Below are 24,376 nucleotides of genomic sequence, written 5' to 3'. Positions count from 1 at the left end.
CTTTTCCCCCTCGCGTCTTCGTATCTGTAAATGAGAACGGCGTGAGGAGGACTTTCCCCAGAATCTGTGCCTCCGATCTGCGCTCCTCTTCATTCATAAACTGACTCAGCGTAGACGCAGCGATGTAGGGGCCGCGCTCTAGGCAGGGAGAAGTGGGGCACAGGAGCCACGACCCGAGCGGGCGCAGCCGCACGGTGGGGTGGGTCTCCGCGGACTTCCCTTCCGAGGCGAGACGTGAGGCTCTGCCCAGGCCCCGAAGTCGGTTTGCAGGCATTGCCAGAGCAGCTCCCGCGTCTCCAAGCCACGTCGGAGACGTCCGTCTTTTAAGGACAACCCCCATGTCAAAAACCTTAAGCGAGTCCTTTATAAGTCTTTCAAGGAGAGAATCAACTCCGCTGAGCTTTGGGGGAAGAAAGGACGGGGGCGGAGGGGCGGGGTTCCGGAAGGTATGGAGCAAGACCGCAGACGTCCGAGGGGTGCAGGCATCCTCCTGGGAAACTCCTGACGCAGAATCTCACAGGGACTGGAGGCTCCAGGCCTGCCTGTCTGGCTCCTTGCAGCGCCACGGGTTCTGATTGGACAGGAGTTTTCACAATTTATTGGGATCAAAGCCAAGGTGGAGCCACCTCCAAGAAGTATTCTAAGGAAATTCTCAAGCCAGTCAGTCAAGCTGGGGCACCGGAGAGGCACCAGCGCTCTTCCTTATTCTAACATCTCTGCTGCTTCTGTCTTAGTAAATTCCTCGCCCTCATTACCCCCCTCCTCTAATCCCCTAAATTTCTTCCCTTGGAGAAATGTTTCATTGCCTTTTGGGGGTAATCCCCAACTTGAACAAAGTGGGAAGAATAGCACTTGTGACTTCTTCAGGGACAGTTGGAGCACACTTTCCAGAAAACAGTTCCTAGGCTTAAGGTCGTGGTTCTTGACCTGGCATACGTGATGCTGGGCTGTTCCCCAGAGCAGTTAAGTCAGAATCTTAGTGGCCACGGTCCAGAAGCCCTGGCATGGGAGATCCTGACCTCTGAAGGCAATCAAATCACTCCAGAAAGCAGTTACCAGCAATGCTTCTTTATGTCAGTGGCTTCCAAACATTGCTATACATGAGAGTCACCTGGAGGGCTTTTAGGCCTAGATGTCCAGGTGGTACCCCCATCAGTGAAATCAATGCATGGCTGAAAGCTGGATATCAATGTTTTTTAAAGATCCTCAGGTGATTCCAATGTTTGGGAACCATTGGTATTTGAAATTGTAAGTTGGCCTGAGGCAAGTTTGTAAAGTTTGACATTCGCTGTTTAGTGACCTCCAAATTCTCACTGCTTGCTTTTCTGAGCTTTCCAGGTCTACAGGTACACGTGGCTTCTGAGCCACACTGCTTGAAGCTGTCAACTCTTATCCTGCAAAAACAACCATTTAACATATTCCCTAGGGATTTTTCAGAAAGATTTTTAAAGATTCAAAAAATAGCACTGAAAAACTCTAAAAGAACTCAATAATAGTGTCATTTCAGGCCAGGGACAGGCTGTTATGAAACAAAAGAGACTCCTAGGTAGGGAGTTCTGCCCCAAGCCCTTCTTAGACTTTCTGATTGCAAGTTATAGCTATTTGTAGATGCGGTTCTGGACTCCACATGGGTAGAGGAGAAAACCTTTCCAGGTAAGTTGAATCCAAGTCACAAGCCATGTCGCCTGCCACTCAGACAATGCTATTTAATATTAATCCATTTAGCAGTAGGAAAGGAGGATTTTATTATGAGAGGCTAAAAATGTGATGAAATCTGATTATCATAGCTTTGATCATTAGGACAGTACATTTTAAGGAAGTAATTGCTTGTGCTGTGCTAAGTCGCTTCAGTTGTGTCCAGCTCTTTGCGACCCATGGGCTGCAGCCCACTTGGTTCCTCTGTCCATGGGGATTCTCCAGGGAAAAATATTGGAGTGGGTTGCTGTGCCCTCCTCCAGGGGATCTTCCTGACCCAGGGATGGAACCTGTGGCTCTTATGATTCCTGAGTTGGCAGGTGGGTTCTTTACCACTAGTGCCACCTGGAAAGCTCAGTAATTGCTTCGCAACGTGGATTCTCTAAGGGTGCTGAGACAATCCACAGATTTCTTCCTCCCTGTCCATGGCGTGTTAGTTACTGCATTACATGACTAAAGAACCCTACAGAAGTTGGCAGGATGGGTTTTGAAGTGTTCTTATATACCTACTGAGTTAGGTAAGTTACAAACTGAAAGTTACAGAGTAAGTTACAAACTGGGTCTAAGGGAATGTGTTACATGGTTGTAAACATCCTCCTGGGACAGAGGAGTAACTTATTCATGAAATGCATTGGAAATGCTTGGAGCCTTGTCAGTCAGAGAGGCATCATCAGGAAGTATGAATCAACAGGATACATTTCTTTTGCATATCCCCAAGGCCGGTCATTTGCTGTTTGTGTTGACGGTTTTACACTCTCTGGGTGAGCAGTCTGTTGATGTGTAACTTCTTTCGTTCTAACCGGCTGGTGTGCAGAGTGCCTGCCAGGCAAGCTGGGTGCTCGTTAACCTGCATTCAATCCCGGCCATGGGTGCCTTTTCCTACTTGTTTCCTAATGCTGAAAATGTCTTGGCAGCCTGATAAGCAAGCCTGCCAATGTCAGGTGACCTTGGAGAAGTATCCTGAACTGTCTCAGATCTTAGCTTAAAACTCATCTTTGAGAAGAAACCTTCTCTAACCACTTGGTGGAAACTGGTGTGGCCCCCACCTTCTCACTTGTTTATGGTCACTGTACCCTGTTTATTTCCTTGGTTTCACTTATCACAGGGAGTGCTGGTTTTTTTTTTTTTTTTCCTTTAAAATTTGCTTACTCATTTTGTTTGTCTCCGCTCTAGGATATCAGCCTCAGAAAGTAACCAGGCTTATCCACTGTTGTAACCTAAGTTCCTAATGCAATGCTGAGCATACTGAAGGTGCTTAGTCAAGAGGGAATGAAACTAGACATATTCATTTAAAATTTGTATTTCACTAATCTGTTTAGGGGACATCTGATTTAGCTCATTTACAAGTGACATACTGATTTTTATTAACTTTTTAATGTATTTATTTGGGCTGAGCTGGGTCTGCATTGCCTCACATGGGCTTTCTCTAGTTGCAGTGAGTGGGGGCGTCTCTGTTTGGTGCAGGGGCCTCTGATTGCAGTGGTTGCGGTTGCTTGTTGCAGAGCACAGGCGAGCGGGCTTAGCGGCCTTGAGGCATGCGGGATCGAACCCATGTTCCCTGGATTGACAGGTGGATTCTTAACCACTGGACCAGCAGGAAAGTCCCTACTTGATTTTTTTTTTAACTTTTTGTATTGGAGTATAGCTGATTAACAGTGTTGTGATAGTTTTAGGTGAAAAACAAGAACCTACACGATTTTTATTAAGTAAAACATTTGAGGTAAGTGAAGACAGGTAATCTCAGTGTCTGAGATTCATGATAATCTGATGTATATTTTCAGGCTTTATTAAACACCTCTCTATTAGTTACCCATGTGTATGTTAATTCATAATAAGCATTACGTTTGAGAGTAGTGCAACGTTTTAGTTAAATCTCTGCGTTTCAGACTTTAATGAGGTATTGATCTACAGATGTTAGTGAAAGTCACTCAGTGGTGTCCAACTTTTTGCGACCCCATGGACCATACGGTCCATGGAGTTCTCCAGGCCAGAACACTGGAGTGGGTAGCCTTTCCCTTCTCCAGGGGATCTTCCAACCCAGGGATTGAATCCAGGTCTCCTGAATAGAAGGCAGATTCTTTACCAGCTGAGCCACCAGGGAAGCCCACAGATGCTAGGATAAAATGGAAAAAAAAAAAAAAAAAAAGAAACGAAACACAAAAAACTCAAGTTATGGTCAGAAAAAGGAATCAGCATGTGTTCCTACAAGTAACAAGAAACTTATTGTACTAAAAATACTGGCAATCTTCTGAACAAAATTACTCTTGGGAAACATAAATTAGAAGAAAAATGGAGTACTCTTTCCTTGGATTTGTAACCAGATACACTGTTGTGTCTTTTTCTTATATGATCAGTGGGCCTATTTTTCATTTAAGCTGCCTGTGTTTAGGAAGATTTTTGTTAGGAGAAAATAAATCCATGCCTGCAAGCTATTCACAGCAAAAATAGTTTGAAGAACTTGATTGCAAGAGTGTGGCTCAGAAAAGCAGTGGCTGGTCCCCTAAAGAGATTTCAAATACTAAATGTGAAATTCAGTGGTATTTCAACCAAGTTGTACAAAATGTTCTTAAACTTGGATCAAAGGGCAAGCAGATACCATTGTTTAGCTCTCAGATGGTGCTTCCTCTGAATGTCCTTCTAAGAATGGGTATAAATCCTTTTTAGATGTGTTGAGTCATTCTTAGTTCCTCTGTTGAGAACTTACCTCTGATTCGCATAGAGGCAAGATTCCTAGTGATATAAACATCTGTGTCAGTGAAAAAATCCCCACAGTTCAGCACTTTCTTCAGCATGTAATTGCTTCATCCCCGTGCCTTCAGAGTTTGGCTACTCTGAATGTTGGGTTTCACACGTTTTCCTTGGATATGGGAGTGAGAGGGTGAATACTGGATATCAGAGACTCTCAGATGACCAGCCGCTCTCGTCTTTGCCTCTCTCCCGTCTGTTTACGAAGCTGAGTTAGGAAAGTGAGGCCAGTACCATGTCTTGGGTAATTAATCAGCTTTGGGTACTTTCTCCTCTCCTGTTTACCATCCTGTGTTTAACAATGGATTATTCCATGGGGGGCTCTGTTTTTCTTAATATGAAGACATTGCACTTTTAATTTTTCCATTTGAGCCTTATTCTGGTTTTTCACTCTTTCCTCTTGTCTAAATTTGTGACATCACCTTTGGTGCCTGCAGCAGTGGGAAGACAAGTGGGCAATATTTTAATCAGATCATCATGTTCCAGAGTAGTCCAAGCTTCCGTAAGTGTGAGTAAAAGGAGTAGAAACCAGTGTAGACGCTTGCTACGAGCTGAGCCCTTGAAAGGCCCACGCGTGTAAACAGCTGTTACACATTCACCTGCGTCCCCTGCCTCCCCAGACCATCAGTCTACCCAGCCTGTCCCAGGCAGATGACATAGCTGTCCTGGCCGCATGGTGTCTCCCAGGGGCTGGTGTGGGCGCAGCTGGCATCCTCTCCTCCCCTTCTGTGTTCCCCACAAAGAGCCGGTGTGTTCTGTCTTCATCTCTGTTTTCGTCATGACAGCTGAGTTGCTTTCATGTAAGCACATTTACTCATAATATCCTTACCTCCTGGCTCTCCTCTCTTCCACCTTTTGTCCTCTGGAAACTTGGGACCAGAAAATACCCCTAATCCTCCCGGCGATTTAGGATAGTGGTGACACTTGTGTTAAGAAGGAAAGCCAGTCTTGTTTTCATGAAAGCTAGTTAAACAACCGGGGGTGTATCAACCTCTACAGTCTTGCGCATGCCAGAAATTCTTGAAACTGCAGTTATACCTGTTTGTCTTCCTCTGTAAGTTTTTTATTTTTATTTTTTAATGGTTTTTAGTTTTATTTTTTGTGTTTTTATTAAGAAATGTTTCATTAAAGTATAGTTGATTTACAGTGATACGTTAGTTTCAGTTGTAGAGCAAAATGATTCCGTTATCCATATATGTATATGTATCTATGTATCTTTTTTGAATTCTTCTCCCTGATAGGCTATTACCAGATAGCTAGTATGTTCCTGTGCTATACTGTCGGTCCTTATTGGTCATCTATTTTATGTATAGTAGCATATATATGTTTATCCGAAACTCCTAATTTAGTCCCCTCCTCCAAGCTTTAGAAATAAGACATTGTAGTCTGCTGAAGTTGATTGGACTTTTTGGCTCCACTTACTAGTGTTTTGGAAATGTTGTCCTCTGCAATTATTTTTTTCCCACTGTCAGTAGGTAGAATTTCAGCCTCCTTATGAAGCTAGACCCTGGAGCTGGCTTGCAGACACGGAGCTATCTTCCATGACATCGCCTTTCTGGAGGAACATGCCCAGCAGTGGACAACCTGTTTTTTTAAGCTGGATTTCCTTTATCCATTGGCAGCTAGGGATGATCGACCCACCTGTGCTGTCCATAGGTCCTAGAATTTACAGCGTGAAAGGTTCATGTCATCTCTTCTGTTAGTAGTTACACTTGTGAGAGGTACTCAGGCCCACTTCCTCTGCACTGCCGGTGCGTCTCAAGCTGAGGAACGACCAACAGAGCCACTGAGAGAGCCTAAAGCATCTGAGAAATAGGGCCGTGGCGTTGTTGGTCAGACGTGAGTCGATAACTCAGGAGAAATTAAAAGCATGCAGGACTGCAGCCCAGGGCAAGAGGTGGGGAGCCCAGATCTGGAATTTTGTGGAATTTCTTATAGTGGATAGCATTCTCTCCTAGAACTCTGCTTTTAGAAAAGAAGGAAAAAAAAAACAACTAAGCATCTCTATAAATATCCTCCTCTTTGGTATGCTGAAGGACCATTGACCTTAAAGAGTTGTTTTCTTCTCCAAAAATGAGCTGAAAACCACGTTGCCCTGAGCGGCATTGTTCTACTGATGTTCACAGGCTCTGATTCTCTTCCTGCCCTGCCCATGTCCATTATTAAGGAGACTGGGTCCATAATAGAGATGCTATCTAAATTGCATCAGGTAATTCCTGGATGGGTCCCCACGGTCCAGTTATCTCCAACCCAGTCCCAGATGACTGGGCTGAAGACTCCCCTGCAAGCATTTTTGCAGAATGAGGTTCTAGTTCCGAGTGGGAGAGCCTTCCTGGCCCTTGGGTTCATGGGCACACGCCCTTGGTTTCTGATCCTGCCAGATAGGTCGGGGATTGTCCCACGCCTCAGACGTCCTTGCTCCGTCGTGCTAACTTGATGTTCAGATTGTTTTCTCATCATCTGAGCGGTCCGAGGGGGGAGGAGCAGGCTGACTTCTCAGCAGGCAGGCGGCACAGCCCAGGAGCCCTCTCTCCGCCGAACTTTGAAACCAGCTGACAGCTTTATTACGACTCCGCTGCCCCTTAGCCTTTTCACCTTGTCCAGAGTGGAACTTCCAGCCCTTCACATCTGTGTCTGTTGGTGGTGGTTCCTGTGTTTACAGTCTTGTTGGTTTCCTGTTCACGAACATGGGCTGGCAGAAAATTCTGACTTGCGTATCGGGAGAGCAGGAACTAACCACTGCCTCGTCTGGGTAATTTTCTATGCTGATGTGGCTGGGAGATTTTTATAATCGACCTTGATCTCTGAGACTGCTTACTTTCTCCCCACCTCCCCTTTCAATCTACGAATTGACATACCCTAAAGACAGAGCTTTGTAAACTACACCATGAAGGGCTAAAAGTTTCACTTTTTCCCCCCCAGATGTTATTGAACATACCTCTATGCGAATAAATTAGCAGAGAAGCTGCATAGTAAAAATACTTTTTAGAACAGTCTGTCTATAGTAAAACTGAGTGAAAAGCTCAGATTTCCCACATACTCCCATACCTCCACTTGCGTCCAACCCCTCCCAGGACCACCATGCCCCGCCAGACTGGTGCATAGCTTACGGTCAATGGCCCTGCGTGGACATAGTATCACTCAAGGCCCATAGGTTGCATTATTGCTCACCATTGGTGTTCTCTATTCTGTGGGTTTGGATGAATGTTTAATGACATGTGTCCATGCTTATGGTATCATATGGAGTAGTTTCACCTAAAAATCTGTGGAGAAACTGTACATTTAGCTGGGAAAGCAAATCAATAAAAATCCAAAAATTCAACGTAGAGTTTGGGGGAAGAGAAAATACCATCAAAGAATATTGTTTGGGCAGCTTTATCCCATCAGTATATGAGTAGTTTTGATTGACTATGTCGGCCTTATTTTGTGTTTCTGTGCGTTGACAGCAATTCCATTAGAAACCCCTCTCTTTCTTTTTTTTTTTATAAGTCTAGGAGTTTAAAGTCTTTTTTCCTCCACATGCTTTCAGTGAGGTGTCTGTCACCATAGTACCTAGACAACCCCTCAGGCAGAGATACGAGCGATTAAATTTCTCCCTGGCTTGTGCCCTGTTTGATCCGTGCTCGGCGGGATTGGGGGAGTAAAAGAAAGCAGCCTGAGGAATGGATAAGAATCAGGAATTCTGTGCTTGTAAATTATTAAAAATTGGGGGGGGGAATGTTATTGGCGAGAGGGGTTCAAGCTTTCAGAAAGAAAGAAAAAAATATTGTTAAAACTTCGTGTGAGTTTTGGATTGAGAAGCTCCCAAAAATACCTTTTACTCCCTTAGTGGCAGGATCAGGGAACTTGAAAAGGTTTCCTCAGGAGAGACTGTTTAGATCAGATTAAAATTAACAGAGACTCCATAAACCAGTGGTCTTTGTAGATTAGGCTCATTTGCTTTGAACTGTTTTCCGTGAGAAAAGGCTATACCGATTAATGGTAAATAATGAGAAAAGGCAATAATCAAGTAACATGGTAACCCTCAAGAGTGCTGTTGAACAAATTGCTGGCGATTCATCTGAGGTAGGTTGGGGACCTGTGAGCATTTCTTTTCAAATATCGTAAGGTGAGACCCTTCATGAGTTCTCCCCAGTTCTCCTTGAGTCAGCTATCTGTGTGATTAGGGTATTTTTTCAATTCTAGCTACACAACTCCTTTATTGCCTGACACATCCCTGTGGAGATGAAACCTCTCAAAAAGAAGAGCTTGGCACAGGGCTGTGTCAGTACGTTTGAGGAATTCAGCTTGCTTCCATATCACCTGACTTAGTATTCACGGTGGTTTCGCTCTCTCTCTGGTGGGAGAGAAGTCTTTTCCCCTGTTAAACTTTAATTTTTTTTGGTTGTGCTGGGTCTTCACTGTTGCACGTGACTTTCTCTGGTTGCGGGGATTGGGCACTGTTCGTTGTGGTACCCGGGCTCCTCACGGGGGTGGCTTCTCACTGTAGAGCGTGGGCTCTAGGCCCAGGGTCTTCAGCAGCTGCAGCACGTGGGTTCATTAGCCATGGCTCATGGGTTCTAGAGCATGCAGGCTTCAGTAGTTGGGCACATGGGCTTGGTTGCTCCTTGGCACGTGGCATCTTCCTGGACCAGAGATTAAACCCGTGTCCCCTCCACTGGCAGGTGGATTCTCACCCACTGTGCCACCAGCATCATCTGGGACAGAAGTCTGAGCCAAAAGGCTTACGGAGGGTAAGGTAAGGAGGATGCACAGGTGTCTTCAGCTGAAGCTATTTGGAGAGTTGCGTTTCTCCCAAAGGCCATGGAACCGGCCTCTGCATTTTGCTGGGGTCTCTTTAGGGCAGAAGCCCCTCATACCACTTTGGGAACCCCTCTCACCAACCCCTCTCACCTTGCCTGCATATCTGCTGGCTTGAGGCTGTTTGTCGTACAGCACCTACGTGTCATCACTGTTAGAGGTGGAAGTCTGGACGGCTCAAGCGTGCGAGTGGCACCCCGTGGGACTTGCTTTCCCCCTCTATGCTCTTGCCTCTTTCTCCTCTTCCTCCCATTAATAAATTTGGCCACCCCACTGCCTTTATTTCCTCTTTTACATCTTTTTTCTTTTTCAGTGGTGCTGATGGCTTTGGTTGTCACGAACAGCACACTGTATACACCTCTCCATGGAGTCTCATAGCTTCTACCACCAAAATAACACATCGCTCACTGGAGTGGTTAAGTAGCTGGTTTTCTTGAGGGTGATGGAAAGTGCTTTAAGGCCTCTTCAGTGCAGAGTTGAAGATAGAGCGCTTGATTAAGATTCCAGAAGCTTAAGCCTCCTCTCTTTGTGTTATCCCTTTTTAGCCTGTTCGAGCCATTTAGCCAAATCTCAGCATCTTTCTTTGTCTGTAGATGTGAATATTGGGCTGGATCAGCATTTTCCTAGCATTTCATGGGACACTTCTCCCAAATGCTCTGCAGAGGAAGAGCATGGAAGCACTTAGCATTACGTTCTTCTTTTGGAGATCCTGTGTCTGGGAGCATGTTAAGCCCAGCAGTAGGGAAGTCTGCTAGCAAGCTTTTCTGAGCTTTTTGAGCTGACTTTTGCTCTGTAACCCCTTTTCCCCATGAAACATTCTTGTGTTATTTCTCTGCCCTAATAGCCTCTCCTGACCCTTCCCGGGTCTCCCTGTAGAGCAGGTGCGGGGCCGCAGGCGGCTGCCTTTCCAGTGGCTTCAGCAGTCTCTGGAAGGGCTGCCTGGTGCTGACTTGCATGGGTGGCCCCAGGCCCTCTTCCTTCTCCCGAAGGCGGCTGTGGCTTCGGGCTGTTGCTCGTCTGTGGGTTGTCTCACCGTGACTTGCTTGCCTCTCCCACTGTGATGCCAGCAGTCCCATGCATTCAGTTCCTTCTGTCGTAAACACTTGCTAGGGTTTCTCTTTCCCTGGCTGGACCCTGATCGCCGCAGCCTTTTCCTTCTCTAGAATATAGCAGAGAAACCCCAGACTTTATAATGCTCAGGGGTTCTAGGAGTGTTCCGTGTGTGTATCTTTGATTAATTTTTTCCAACAGCTTTCTTGCGGTATCATTGACATACAGTAAGCTGCTTATTTAAAGTATATGATACGATAAACTTTGACTTATACAAGTGCCTCTGAAGCCATCACCACTATCAAGATAGTGTATCCAGAGCTATTCCTTTTAAATGGTTGCCTGTGCCAGGAAATGGAATAATATCCTAATACAGAGGTAATGTAGTGAAAATCCCATCTTTCATTGATGCCATTTCAGTTCATGCTTTATTGTATGTGCTTGGGACATCCTTAAGAATGGAATTTGCTGAAGATGCTTGTGAATGATTATTTTGGATCAGAGAACTCTCCAGGGTTAAGACCACTCTTTGCAGTGTTTGCTGGCCTCCATCCTGTATTTCACCTCCCGTATTTTTTAATTTTTTTATAGGACATCATAATGAAAAATCAGCAGACCTCTTCTGATTTCAAGATCAAGCATCTGGGGCCCTTTGGGGATGGTTAGAGACACCGTTGGCATCTCCTTGATACTCAAGCTGAAAGGGTTTGATGCTTCGGGCAAACATCACCAAGATGCTTGCTTGTGTCTCTGTTTCAAATTCTGGCAGTTGAGGTAGGGCGCAAGTCCAAAACATTTAAGAAAGCAGACTCCAGTTTACTCCCGACTTTCCCCTGCTAGGCTCATCCTTCTCCAAGGATTCTGGAAGCTTAAATAGAATTGCATCCTTGTTTTGTGTGTCTGGGTGAGGGGGTTGTAAGAACAGGTAAGTATTGTATTTCTTTATGGCCTTTTGCTTTGAAGAATGACTGGTGTCACTTACCCTATTATCTCAGCAGGGAAGAAAATGGACTTTATGGCTGCAGATTTAGTAGGTGGGGGTTAAGCAGCTCTGTAGTAGGTGTTTTAGTCTCTAAACCGTGTCCCTTTTGGAATCTCATGGACTGTAGCCAGCCAGGGAGTCTCCCAGCAAGAACACTGGAGTGGGTTGCCATTTCCTTCTCCAGGGAATCTTCCCGATCCAGGGATCAAACCCACATCTCTAGCACTGGCAGGTGAATATTCTACCACGGAGCCACCAGGGAAACCCTAACCATTAGCAGACAGGGGAGGATTTGGAGAATGGGGGGAGGGTGGGGAGAATTGCTGTTGAGAGTCGTGTTAATGTTTCAAGTAGCACCCAGTCTGTTCACACGATAGGACAGTGTGGTGAAGTTGCTGAGCTCTCTCCTCGCCTCCCCCACCACTCAGCGAAGCTCGCCCACTTTCTACCATCCTCTTGTAGTCTGACTTCTATCCCCATCACTCTGGGGACATTCTTCTATCAAAGGCAACTAAGCATCCTTCCCCGAGTCTTCACCCTCCTCTCTGAAAGCCTTTAACCTCCTGACACACCTTACCGCCCGCTGCAGTCCTGAGAAATCCTCTGCTTAGCTTCTGGGACTCTGCTTGCTCTTTCCTGGTTCTTTTTCTGTCCCCTAGATAGCTGTTTGGGAACATTTCCTGAAAAAAAAAAAAAAAAAAAGATTCAGAGGGTTGGTGTGTAATACTCGACCTGCACATGGGGCTGGGATTGCCGTGGGTTTGGGGTGGGGGAGCCCGCTCAGATGTAGGAATAAGGAGGTAGCGAGGCTGGGTGGCACCTTTCAGGTGATGCGCGTGCAGGCTGAGTGGGCTGCGGTGATGGGGCCCGGGAACTGGGGGATTCTGGCGGCCAGATGTCAGCCCCAGGGAGGTCTCCACTGGGAGCCCGTGATCACGTGAGCCCCTCTTCCTCGCCCGTCCATTCGAAGTGTGGTTAAAGTTGACTTCTCAAGCTGTTTTTGTGCAAGCCCCAGTTGGGTTTTTTAAAATGTCCAAATGTCCAGTTTCTGTGGACCCCTACTTGTGTCAAATTCATTAACAATGAATGATTAGAGAAGGGAAATGGGAAAAAAATACGTAAAAAATCAAGCCTCAGTTTGTCAGATCCCACTGATATAAAATGATTGGTCAAGTGGTTACCAAACCGTCCGGGCAGTTTCCGTGTCTGTACCCGTCTCACGGCAGGACAGTCATTCAGTTCGGAGTCAGCACAGATCTCTCACTGTTGATGCAATGAAAGCCTTCCTGGAGCCAGCTGGGACGCAGGGGCTTGCTGTGGGAATCTGCACTTGGATAAGCCCGTGTGGACGGAGGGTGCTGACCGAGGCTTGAGGACCAGGGTGCCGACTGCTCAGGGCCGCCCTTGGTCCAGCCTCATGCCCACATCCAAGCGGTTGCTGGACCTGCTGTTGCTACGTCTGAAATCTCTCACTCCCATCTTCCTCCTGCGTTCCCTTCCCTTGTTCCCCAGATGAGGTCTTTGCGACCTTGGCCTGGGGTGCTGTGCCAGCCGCCCTTGCACTGGCGCCAGCTCGGTGTGTCTGTAGCACAGATGTGACCTGTTTCCCCCTCCATCACCTTCATTGGCTCATCCTCCCCTGAGGAGGCCAGGATGCCATCTGACTCCACCCTGTTTCCACTTCATTCCTCCCCTCCTCATCTCCACTGCCATTCAGCCAGCCACGTCTGCTGCGTGATTCCCTTCCTCTGGCCTTTTCTCCCAATTCCTCTCATTTTCGTTGTATCTCTGCCTGTTTCCACATTGTCCGTGGGACCTGTTTTCCACAGCCCAGCTCCCAGGCTGTGTTCTCGAGGAAGCCTTCTGGACATTTGCTCACCACGTGCCATGCCTCTTGGAAAGAACGCTGGGGTCTAGTGACCTTACCTGGTGCAGCACGGCACGTTTGAAGGTCAGCTGTGTTGTAGATGAGTTTTGTGTGGTTTAGAGGCAGGAGCTGGGAGCCTTGTGTTCCTGTGAGGGCGCTGCCACCTGCCTGCTGAGGGGATTTGGGCAAATCACCTTCCACACCCACGTCCCTGATTCTTCATTGTGTGATGCTTTGTTCACCTGGACGCCTCTTCTCTCCCCAAGTACCTGCACTGTGCCTTACTTTACCCGTACTCAATAGATGCTTGTGGGGTGGATGGGGGGTCAGTTTCTCTATATGTAATGACTGCGTGTGGTCGTCTCTCTCTCTTTCTCTCCCTCCTTGCAATAACCCCAGCTGTTGGAGAGAAGCCTCAGTGTGGTGAATCCCTGCAGATCAGGGGCACGCTTCCAAACTTGCATGGGCACCCGTGGCCATAAAACAAGATACTGCCTTCTTGCTGGGTTTACATTCTGTGACTTTCTGGATGGTGGAGAGAAGGGAAAAAAAGGTCTTGGAAAGGAGAAATGTTATTTTTCCTCTCTCTGATGTCAGTCATTATGACTTTAAGAAGTGTTCATCGAGTCAGAAGTGCTGCTGGGTCTAAATTTAAGTTTCCAACTTGCGCCCTGACTCCACCCGCAGGTGCCGACGCAAAATACTTATCTTGTCAGCTTCTCCTGGGGGCGGCTGGCTCGGCTTCCAACGTGAAGGTGTTAGACACTGTTTGCATAAGGGCTGAGGAGGTGACATCATGTCTATTGAAGCGAAGTCACTCAGCTCCCCACTAAGCAACAGAGAGTGTTTAAAAACCCAAACCAGGTCAAAACTCAGGGCAGGGTTGAGATTCCCCTACCAGGAGCAGTGAGGGCTGGCCAGGGCGAGGGTGGTCTCTTGAGTGGGTGCCTGGAGCAGTGGGGAGTTATCATCCCCACCTGTCTTCTTTCCAGACCATTTGGGGAAATGAATCAAGCAGAATGAACCTCTGAGCAGTCAGTCGGAGAGAAGGCTTAAGTGGGAGCAAGTGGGTCCAAGTAGGTTGGAAAAAACGTCAAATGAGAGTAAGGGCATGTGAAATGGGATGTTTCTCTTTTTATTGGCTGTTAGAGAAGTTGTTTAAACAGCTCTTTAGTCCTTAAATTATGTATCATGAGACAGGTAGGTCTTGGGACAGAGAAACTTATTTTCCTTCCTGATCCCACTTCCATTTTGCTCTCCTTACCAGAGCATGCCAGACATAAACACTCTCATTTCCAGGATATGTATTAGCCCTAGCGTGGAGGGAAGGGACAGACATGGCGTTGAGGGAGGCCAGGGAAGCAGCAGATGTGGTTCTTTCACAGTTTACTTGATGAGCTGTGGGATGTTGCCACGGGAACTATGAAAATGAGATGCGTCAGTCTCATCAAGTGATGTTCTGGTGTGTTTTACAGCTTTTAAATATATGTAGCTGTACTTTGCATTTTTTAGGAGAAAAACTAAATTTCTAGTTTGGCTGCAGACAAAAAAATCAAGTGAGATGAAAATATTTTAAATCAGAGAAAACAAAGTGACGAGTGAATAAAGGAGTTGCAGAGGAAGGTACGTGAATACAGCGTCAGTGCAGTCGCTCAGTCGTGTCCGACTGCGCCCCCATGAACCGCAGCACGCCAGGCCTCCCTGTCCATCGCCAACTCCCGGAGTTCACTCAGACTCACGTCCATCAGTCGGTGATGCCATCCAGCCATCTCAGCCTCTGTCGTCCCCTTCTCCTCCTGCCCCCAGTCCCTCCCAGCATCAGGGTCTTTTCCAGTGAGTCAACTCTTCGCATGAGGTGGCCAAAGTACTGGAGCTTCAGCTTCAGCATCAGTCCTTCCAATGAACACCCAGGACTGATCTCCTTCAGGATGGACTGGTTGGATCTCCTTGCAGTCCAAGGGACTCTCAAGAGTCTTCCCCAACACCACAGTTCGAAAGCATCAATTCTTTGGTGCTCAGCTTTCTTCACAGTCCATCCATACGTGACCACTGGAAAACCGTAGCCTTGACTAGATTCCCTTTATAGCCCACCAACCCCAAATAAGTAGTTTATAGATATAATGATTTTCCAGATTGATTTATAGCACAATTAACAAATAGAAACTATGTACTTAAGGCATCCATTGTAATGATTTGCTGTATTGTGAAATACTATTAAAATGAATGAGCATGTCTGTCACCTCACTTAACTACCATTTTTTCCCCCTTTTTGTGGTGAGAACACTGAAGATCTCTGCTTTTAGCAGATTTCAAGTATATACTGCAGTATTAATTGTATTCACATGGCTCTGCTGAGATCTCTGGGGCCCATTCACTTGGCATAACTGAAACTTTGTATCCTTGGGCCCATGTCTTCCTGTTCCTTCCTCTGCCCCAGCCTCTTGCAACCACTCTTCCGCTCTCTGCTACTAGGAGCTGGGCTGTTTTCGAGTCTGTGTGTGAGCGAGATCACACAGTATTCATCCTTCTCTGTCCGGCTTATTTCACTTAGGATCCGGTCCTCCAGGTTCATCCACGTGGTCGAGCGCGGCCGGTATTTCCTTCCCTAAGGCTGAATCCTGTTCTGTTGTTACGTGGATCCCACGTTTTCTTTTCCATTTATCAACAGACACTCGGGTTGCTTTCCGCCTCCTGGCTAGTTTACTGTTCTGTTATTTGCCTTCGGCCATCTTTAGGATCAAGCAATAGCGTATAGTCTTGCATCTCCAGGACCCGCAAGGTTAAGGTGTCTGGGTGGTTGTGCTTATCTACCTCTCCTCTCTTCCCCTTTGGCTTCTGTAAGGAGCCCGGTTCATCTTGCATCGGTGGGGCCTCCTCTAACCGCGACACTTCCACTCTCCTCTCAGGGCTGGATGACACAAGAGTCTTTTCTGAAGCGGATGGCTCATCCCTTTGGCTTGTCTTCTCCTCGAGGCCCTTGTTCGTGGACGGTGGGATTGCTCACTCCTCCCCTCGCACCCGATGTCTCCTGTCTCCTTCAGTAGGCATGCGGTTTCTGTTGCTCCTCTGGGGCCTGGCTCACGGGAAGCTGAACTCAGGGCCGAAACTCCTCCCAGAGCGCCACTTTGCATCACTAAAAACCACAGGGACAACCCCGGGGTAGCCCTGTTCCACTCTGCGAAAATAAAATATGTCACCGGAGCGTTTCGCTGGAATGAGGACTTTATTTCCATGATTCTAAGGTCAGCTACAGTACATGGTTTTTCCTACTGGGCAGCAAACATATTTTACCAAACTCTTACCTAAGCGCTTTTCGTTTACAATTCCACAAGGAGCTCTTGGCCTCCTCCCTGTTGATGCCTGCAAATATTGTGACTGACTTCCGCACCTTTTTGAGGAAGCCGATTCCAAGTTGTGATTCAGCTCTTAATTTTGGCTAGCGTTTTATTGTGAACATTTTCAAATGTATCAAAAAATGGAAAGATTTTGCAGTGACTATCTATATATCCTCCACAGAATGCAAGAAAAGGACCCAGATGTAAAAGGGTTACGGGTAACACACAAAGGCAAAAGGATATTGGTTCTGCTGTTGAATCACTTCAGATTTTGGGAGATACAGCATTGGGAAGATAAGGATTAATTCGTGGGAGGACTTGACCTACAGAGCCAGGAGTGAATAGCTGTGCCTTATTTTAAGTTGCTGAGTTTGTGGGCATGTGTTACAGCAGCAATAAAAACAAAACAAAAAACAGTGGTATGTACACAGGGCCTTGGCACTCATCTTTGTCCCTTGAGGTTCCTTGAATTAGAATGTGTAAATGGGGGCGAGACACTGCCTGTGTTTGGATATGAGCCTTACGCCACTAGTAGTCTGTTCCGTTTTATCACCTGGAGAAACAGGAAGTGGCAGTTACATTTAGTCCTTGATGTGCTTGTGAAGATTCACTGAGATACTCTCTGTAGTGAGCTTAGCACTGGACTGAGTGTATCTCTCTCTCTTTTATTTTAAATTATCTATTTGTTTGATTGCACCAGGTCTTCGTCAAGGCATGCAAACTCTTAGATGCAACATATGAGATCCAGTTCCCCAACCAGAGATTGAACCCAGGCTCCTTGCATTGGGAGAACAGAGTCTTAGCCCCTGGACCACCAGAGTCCTCCCCTGCGTGTATCCTAAGTGCTTATAGTTAGACACTGCTAACGTATGTGTTGGCAATTAGAAGCCATAGGAAAATATCTTCGTGTTCTTTATCCTGCTCTTTAACACATGATCTTCTGATGCTCAGAGTGAGGCAGTACATGCAGAGTCTTTTTGTTTGTTTAACCTTTTATTTTGTATTGGTGCATTGCCGGTTAACAATGCTGTGACAGTTTCAGGTGGACAGTGAAGAGACTCAGCCACACATACACATGCACCCTTTCTCCCCCAAACCCCCACCCATCCAGGCTGCCACACAGCCTTGAGCAGAGTTCCCTGTGCAATGAGAAGTCCTTGTTGGTCATCCATTTTAAATATAGCCATGTGTACATACAGATTTGTAAGCTGTCCTGGAAAGTACCTAGGCATTATTGTACTCTCTGTAACGTGAGGGGATAATGTTTCTGAGAGCAGTTTATAAAGCTGAAGGACTGCCAACCTAAGGTAAAATAAAGGAAGGTGTTTGGGGGGGAGCACACCAGTTGTAGGGCTCATAAATACCCCATGAATAAGCTCAGTGCCTCTGGCCTGCTTCTGACTGGGTGGAGACGCTGGCTGTTGCTAAGCCTACCCGAGCCGAGTGATCCAAGATTCACTGTCGATGTCTGAATGGCTGTCATGTACTGAGACACACTCTAATTCTATCGGCCTGTAATTTTGGAATTCCGTAGTCCCGTGATTTCTGTACTCTGTAATTTATTGCATCCCAGCTCGGCCCTAGGCTCTGGGACTGCAAGTCTCCTGCTGTGTTAGAAAGATGCCCTGTTCCTGGGATCAATAGAGGATGAACCTGTGAAAAAAAACTAGAAAAACTTTTTTCCAGGGGGAACAAACTGGAAATCCCTACATCATTTAGCCAATCAGGTAACCTAGTGAAATAGGAAACGTCTCAGTTCTGCCATCTTGAGCCCCTACATTAATGCCACAGGTTTTCTGTCCATCAGTAGAAGTGCTTAGAACTTTCCTGTAGATACTTGTTGCCAAGATTGTGTTTCATCTACAAAAGGCACCACTGATGAACCTTTGCACCTCCACCTGCAGGGCTGAGGATTGGCATTCTATGTTATTGATATGCTTTTTGGAATATGAGGTTCTGCTTAGCTCAAGTTGCCAGTGTTAGGGAAATTCAGGATTTTTTTTGGGGGGGGGACCAATTTTGATCTTGTGAATGTTGAATTTTATGAATGGTCATATTTCCATTTTTCTTGGTCAGTAGGAAACTCTGAACTACTATTTATTACATAGCATTTATTTTTCTCTATTATTTTCTTGCCATGTTTTTCTTTTTGTTCCTATTTCTGCATCTCTTTCATGTTTGTTTTATAAAATTGTATTTCTGTTAATTGTCTCAGATGTGCTTTCAGTATGATGTGGGGGAGAAATAAATTACTGTGCAAGATCTGTAGTAAGTTGTCAAAGCATCAGCAAGTGGACAGTAAAGAGACTCTTTTACTGTTTATAAAGAAACTCACATATACATGTATCCATTCTGCCTCAACGCCCCCTCTCATCTGGGCTCCTCGCAGCATTAAGCAGAGTTCCCTGAGCTCCACGGTAGGTATAGCAGGGACCTGTCATCTTGGGGCCCAGTATCCCCACACATACTTCTGTGACCAGGCCTGTGGGGCACTTCTCTAAAGAAACAGCCTATATACCCTGTTACATCACCACGCGTGTGGGCTAGAGTCTTCCGCCAAATGGTTAGGCGTCATACATGGTCTGCAGTGCAGAGGGGACAATGTGACATCACTTGGTGGATGATCTCTGAAGGCAGGTTGAACTTGACATTAAACATGCTTTGTCTCTGGATCACAGGCTTCAGAATAATTTTAAGAGCTTGTTTAGAATGTGCCATCCTGGACTTTCCTCCCAGGGGATTTGAATCAGTGTGTCCGCTGTGGAATCGAGGAATCTGCATTTTAAGAGGCATTCTAGGCGTTGGATACAGGCTGGTTAGCAGATCTGGGGGTAGGAAGTTGAAAGAGTTGAAGTGAGGTATCGAGGATTGCTCGTTAAACGTGTGAGAGTGAGGTGTCTGTGTGAGAGATTGGGGCGGAGTGATGGGGTGTGCGTGTGCACTCAGATGAGAGAACATTCAGTGACATCGCTAACACGTCACTAATCTGCAGGGTGCAATCTTTCCCCTAAGAAGTGCTCGTCAACCTGGCTATAAACACCACGCTGAATCCTTCCCAGGTTGGGATTTTGCCAGGCAGGTTTAATTGAAAGACCATGAGATGGAAAAGTTGAAGCTACTGAAAAATAATTAGTGCAATGGATGATAGTATGTGAAGCTGAATGAGGATAAATGTAAAATTCTATTTAAAAAAAAAACAAACCACAACCATTCTAAATGGTTCTTAGTCAAGTGGTTCATGGGACCAGACTCTTGAGAAGCACTGTGCCTGGAAGGGTGGGTGGGATTTAAAGGGCTGGTGTTCCTAAGATGAGAGCACTCACAGCCGCAAAGGCATAAATTGTGCTAGTGCGTAGGAACGGGTGACCAGGAGGCTAAAGGGGGGACCCCGTGTATATTAAGGGGATCCTGCTGTCTTTGCCATTTGTAGACTCATCCACGTAAATGTCAGAGGTGCCGTTGTGTCCCAGCTGCCTTGCCAGGCACCAAGGATGCTCAGATCTTACAGTCATGTTCTCCTGTAGCAGGTTGTTCAGAAGGAAGAGGTTGATGTTTCCACACACAGGACTCTGGGAGTGTAGCAGCTTCTGTGATGGAAATCTGTTTGAAAGTGGAAGTGTTAGTCGCTCAGTGACTCTCTACAAGCCCATAGACCTATATAGCCTGCCAGGCTCCTCTGTCCATAGGATTTCCCAGGCAAGCATACTGGAGTGGGTTGCCGTGCCCTTCTACAGGGTATCTTCCCGACCCAGGGATTGAACCTGGTCTCCTGCATTGCAGGCGAATTTCCTAACCATCTGAGCCACCTGGGAAGCCCTGGAAATCTGTTTTTCGCTTACCAGGGAGTGATGAGAGCAACGCGTGGAAGCAGAAGTTTCTGAATCTGGACGTTGAGCCGATCTTTTCCCCCTTTTCTGTTTCTGAGCAGGCACAATGGCCGTGACTTAGCCCGAGATGCCCCGCAGCGACTCTTACAATAACTTTTATTGTCATTGGCCGGTTTGCTTGTGTTTTACCTGTCCTGCTACTTAATTAAATGAACTTCATAAATAGAGGGACCTCCACTAGGTCTATCTTGAGATCTTTCCAGCTGGTTCTGGAATTTAAAGTGAAAAAAAAAAATCAAAGTCTCTTTGATTTTTTAAATTCTCTATTCTTTGAAAAAAAACACAAAGTGAACATTCTTTATTTGAAAGAGACTTAATAAAGGGTATGATTTTTAATAACTTGGTTACTCTTTCCTTTTATGTCTGGTTTCCATGGGCATCAAACACTTTGAGGTTAAACATCAGGTAACCTCCTCACCTGCTTGTCTGCCCCAGTTGTGTGGCGTTAGAGCTCTGATTCGACCCACCTTGTGTCTCTTCTTCGGCTGTCTTGGGTGAGATGGGGGAGGGGTCCACTTAAGGATGCGGCCTAAGCTACTCTTCATCGGGAGCCAGAACGGAAATTCTCAACCTCCTTGCTCTTGGCTGCAGCCCAGAGCTTCGCATGCTGTTGGATTAGTCTGTGCTCAGCCACGTCATGCTCAGCGCCTTTGATGTCGCTCGAAGGCGGACTTGACCAAGTGGTATTGCCTCCTGCTGATACCTAGGTGAAAGCCAACACCATGAAAATGAATGTTTCACTGGGAGCTCTCTGCTCTCACTACTACCTGCAGGCCTAGCCAACCACACTGCCAAATTGGTCAGAGAAAGAATTGGCTTGAGAGTTGCAAAGTGTGTTTGGCAGAGGAGTGAAACCTAGCTCCATCTATTAAAATGCACTAGACAGGTCAAATACTTTAATTGGAAACTTCAAAACACACACACACACACACAAACCCTCTTAAGTTGCTATATTATAAAAGCATTTTGGTAAAGAAATGAAAAGTAAAGCTGAATCTCGGGCTTTTTAGGCTTGCCTTGTCCATGAGCCCACCCACCTGGATTTGTAGAAAACAATACTGACTGTTGTTCAGAAAGTTCCAGGGGGTACTGCAGATATTTCAGAGTCTGTAATTGGGTCGACACATACATTCTCTGCCCAAGAGTAAGACTTCAGAAAGATTTGGCAGTGTGGATTATACAGAGACATCATTAAATTACATTTACAGATCTCTGTGGAGCAATCATGGCATGTTAAGAGCTATAATGGCCACAGAATTAGACGTGGCTTCTCTCCAGCAGAGTCACTCCTGTGGGCCGATTACAGGCAAACCGGCCACCAAAAGATACCCAGGGCTCTCTTTTTCAAGATGCGTGTTTTCTTTAGATTCTCTTAGCTATAATGTAAGATGTTTTTCTTTGTGAGTCAAGTGAGATTGTATTTCAAGGAGTTTCGTGTGGACCTCTGTGCAGCTGATAACATAGAATGATGCAGCATTAGCGATGTGGTTTAAGGAGCCCTTTGAACGGCGCCTCATCCCCTTCGCCACTGTTCTAGGAGGATGGTCACCTAAGAGCTGCTTGAACCCTTCATGTCCCAGGAAGTTCACGCCTTCACGGAGGGGCTGCATTTACGGTTTTGACTGTGAGACTTGATAGTTTTGTGCCCGTGCATGTATGTGTGCCAAGTTGCTGCAGTCGTGTCCGGCTCTTTGCCACCCCGTGGACTGCAGCCCGCCAGGCTCTGTCCGTGGGATTCTCCGGGCAAGAGTACTGGAGTGGGTTGCCATGCCCTCCTCCAGGGGATCTTCCCGACCCAGGGATCGAACTTGTGTGTCTATGTCTTCTGCACTGGCAAAGCAGGTGTTTCTTTTTTTTTTTTACCACTAGCGCCACCTGGGTCACGCTCAGTATAATAATTTTCCACTTCCTTAAAACTTCTTGGTCCTTGCGCATTCTTCTAGAACAGAGGTTGGGAAATTTTTCTTAAAGGGCCAGAAGATAAATATTTTGGGCCTTGCAAGGGAGAGTCTTTGCCCTAACTACTCTGCAGTAGTGCAGAAGCAGTACTTTCAAAAAATGGGAGTCTCATTAGAGTATATTCCAATTAAATTTTATTTATAAAACTCAGGAGCTAGCTCATGAGCTATTCTTTGCTGGCTTCTGTTCTTAAACTGCATAATCCAGGTCCTGAAGATAAATTGCTCAAACTTCTAATTCCAGGCTAGTTCCGTGACATATATAGGGGCACTTGCCCTCCACTGGTTCTGCTGGATGAGTTAAAGTCTAGGGACCTCTCCAGTCATCCAACAGATAAAAGACTCCACCTCCAAAGCAGGGAGTGTGGGTTCAATCCCTAGTCTGGGAATTAAGATCCTGTGTGGAGCACCAAATAAACAGAACTGTTAAAAAAGTAATTTGCTTTAAAAAGTCTTATCTACAGTCATTGAGTCAATCTTACAAAAGTCTTTGAGTCCTAATAGAAATGAATTTATAACTGCAATTAAACTTTTTTTTTTTTTAAAAAGGGAGTAATTTATATTCTGTGTAATTTTTCATGCCAGGAAGCAATACATTCAAAAAAGCTTTTGCTGTTCCATCCTTGAGCTTTCTGGGACTGGCAATTTGCATATAAGGAAGATGCAGGTGAACAGAAACCTTTGCCCCCGAAGTACAGGATATTTATATGGCTCTGCATACAACCATTGTTTCAGCACCACGGACTAGCCTGTAGAAGTTGTTGTTTTAGCTGATAAGTCATGTCCGACTCTTTTTCAACCTCATGGACTATAGCCCAGCAGGCTCCCCTGTCTCTGGGATTTTCCAGGCAAGAAGACTGGAGTGGGTTGCCATTTCCTCCTGCAGGGAATCTTCGCGACCCAGGGATCGACCTGCGTCTCCTGCATTGACAGGTCCTTCACCACTAGAGCCGCAGGGAAGCCCCGTCCTTGGACGGATCTGCAGAAGAATCCAGGAAGCCTGGTTCACATGGCCTTCCTTTTGCCCTTTGTGTGTTCCCCTTTCCTGAGGAGCCTCTTCTGTAGGCCCACGGCATGCCCCAGTATCATCTGCTGAGCATCATAAACACCTACGCCTTGTTCAGGGGATCAGTGAACAAGGTCAGCTAGGAGTCAGGCTCTGTTATGCTGCCAAAGCAGGTGATATTAAACACAGAACCAGCCTTATTTTTAAGATTTCTCATTATATGTGGTAATAACACTGCTGTTAAAAAAAAAATACTGGTCTGAGTCCAAAGTCGTTTTAGGCATTCAGCGAGGCTTCAGCACTTTAATGGTTATTAAAGCCAGTCCTGATCTCAGTTAGGCACCTGCTACTTAACTGATCAAATAGTCACTGACCAGCTCTGTCTCTTCTCTATTAAGTAACTGTGTCCATCATCCGTTGACCTTTTCTTGACTTTTTATCCAGAGAGGGGAGAGGACAGAGGACATGAAAAACAGATTCGGAGGGAGCAGTCATTCCTGGTTAAAATGAATCTGGAGGAGAGGGTTCTTGCTCCCTGTCACTGAAAGCACAGTCTGCCTCTGCTAGGGAGCATGTTAGAAATGCATCATCTCGGGGCTTCGCTGCTGGCTCAGTGGTGAAGAATCCACCTGCCAGTGCGGGAGACACAGGTTTGATCCCTGGTCTGGGAAGATCCCACGTGCCGAGGAGCGACTCAGCCATGTACCACAACGATTGAGCCTGGCTATAGGGCCCGGGAGCTGCACCTTGGGAGTAGCCCCCGCTCAGCACAACTGGAGAAGAGCCCGCACAGCGATGGAGACACCCAGCTCAGCCAATAAATAAATAAAATTATATGAAAAAGAACTGCATCATTTTAGGCCTAGTCCCATGTCTTCTGATTCAGAATCTCATTTTTACAAGATACCCAGGTGGTTCATCGGCAAATTAAAGTTTGAGAGGCAGTGAACTAATTCACAGCCTTCTTCACAGAGCTAACAGGTTAGGGGTGTCTTTGTTCTAGAAATGCCCTTATATAAGAGGAGCTTGAGTTGTTTCTTGGGCGATAAGT

At 46.2% G+C, this 24,376-nt stretch overlaps 1 protein-coding gene across 2 annotated transcripts in view; it reads left to right on the top strand.

Moving 5' to 3' along the window:
- BMP6 (bone morphogenetic protein 6) overlaps positions 1–24,376 on the top strand; it is a 144,969-nt gene that overhangs the window by 2,291 nt on the left and 118,302 nt on the right. The window lies entirely within an intron of this gene.

Source organism: Ovis aries, chromosome 20, assembly GCF_016772045.2.
Source record: "Ovis aries strain OAR_USU_Benz2616 breed Rambouillet chromosome 20, ARS-UI_Ramb_v3.0, whole genome shotgun sequence".
In the NCBI taxonomy this organism is placed as follows: domain Eukaryota; kingdom Metazoa; phylum Chordata; class Mammalia; order Artiodactyla; family Bovidae; genus Ovis; species Ovis aries.
Note: the sequence above shows the minus strand (reverse complement) of the source record. Positions and strands in the feature narration are given on the sequence as shown.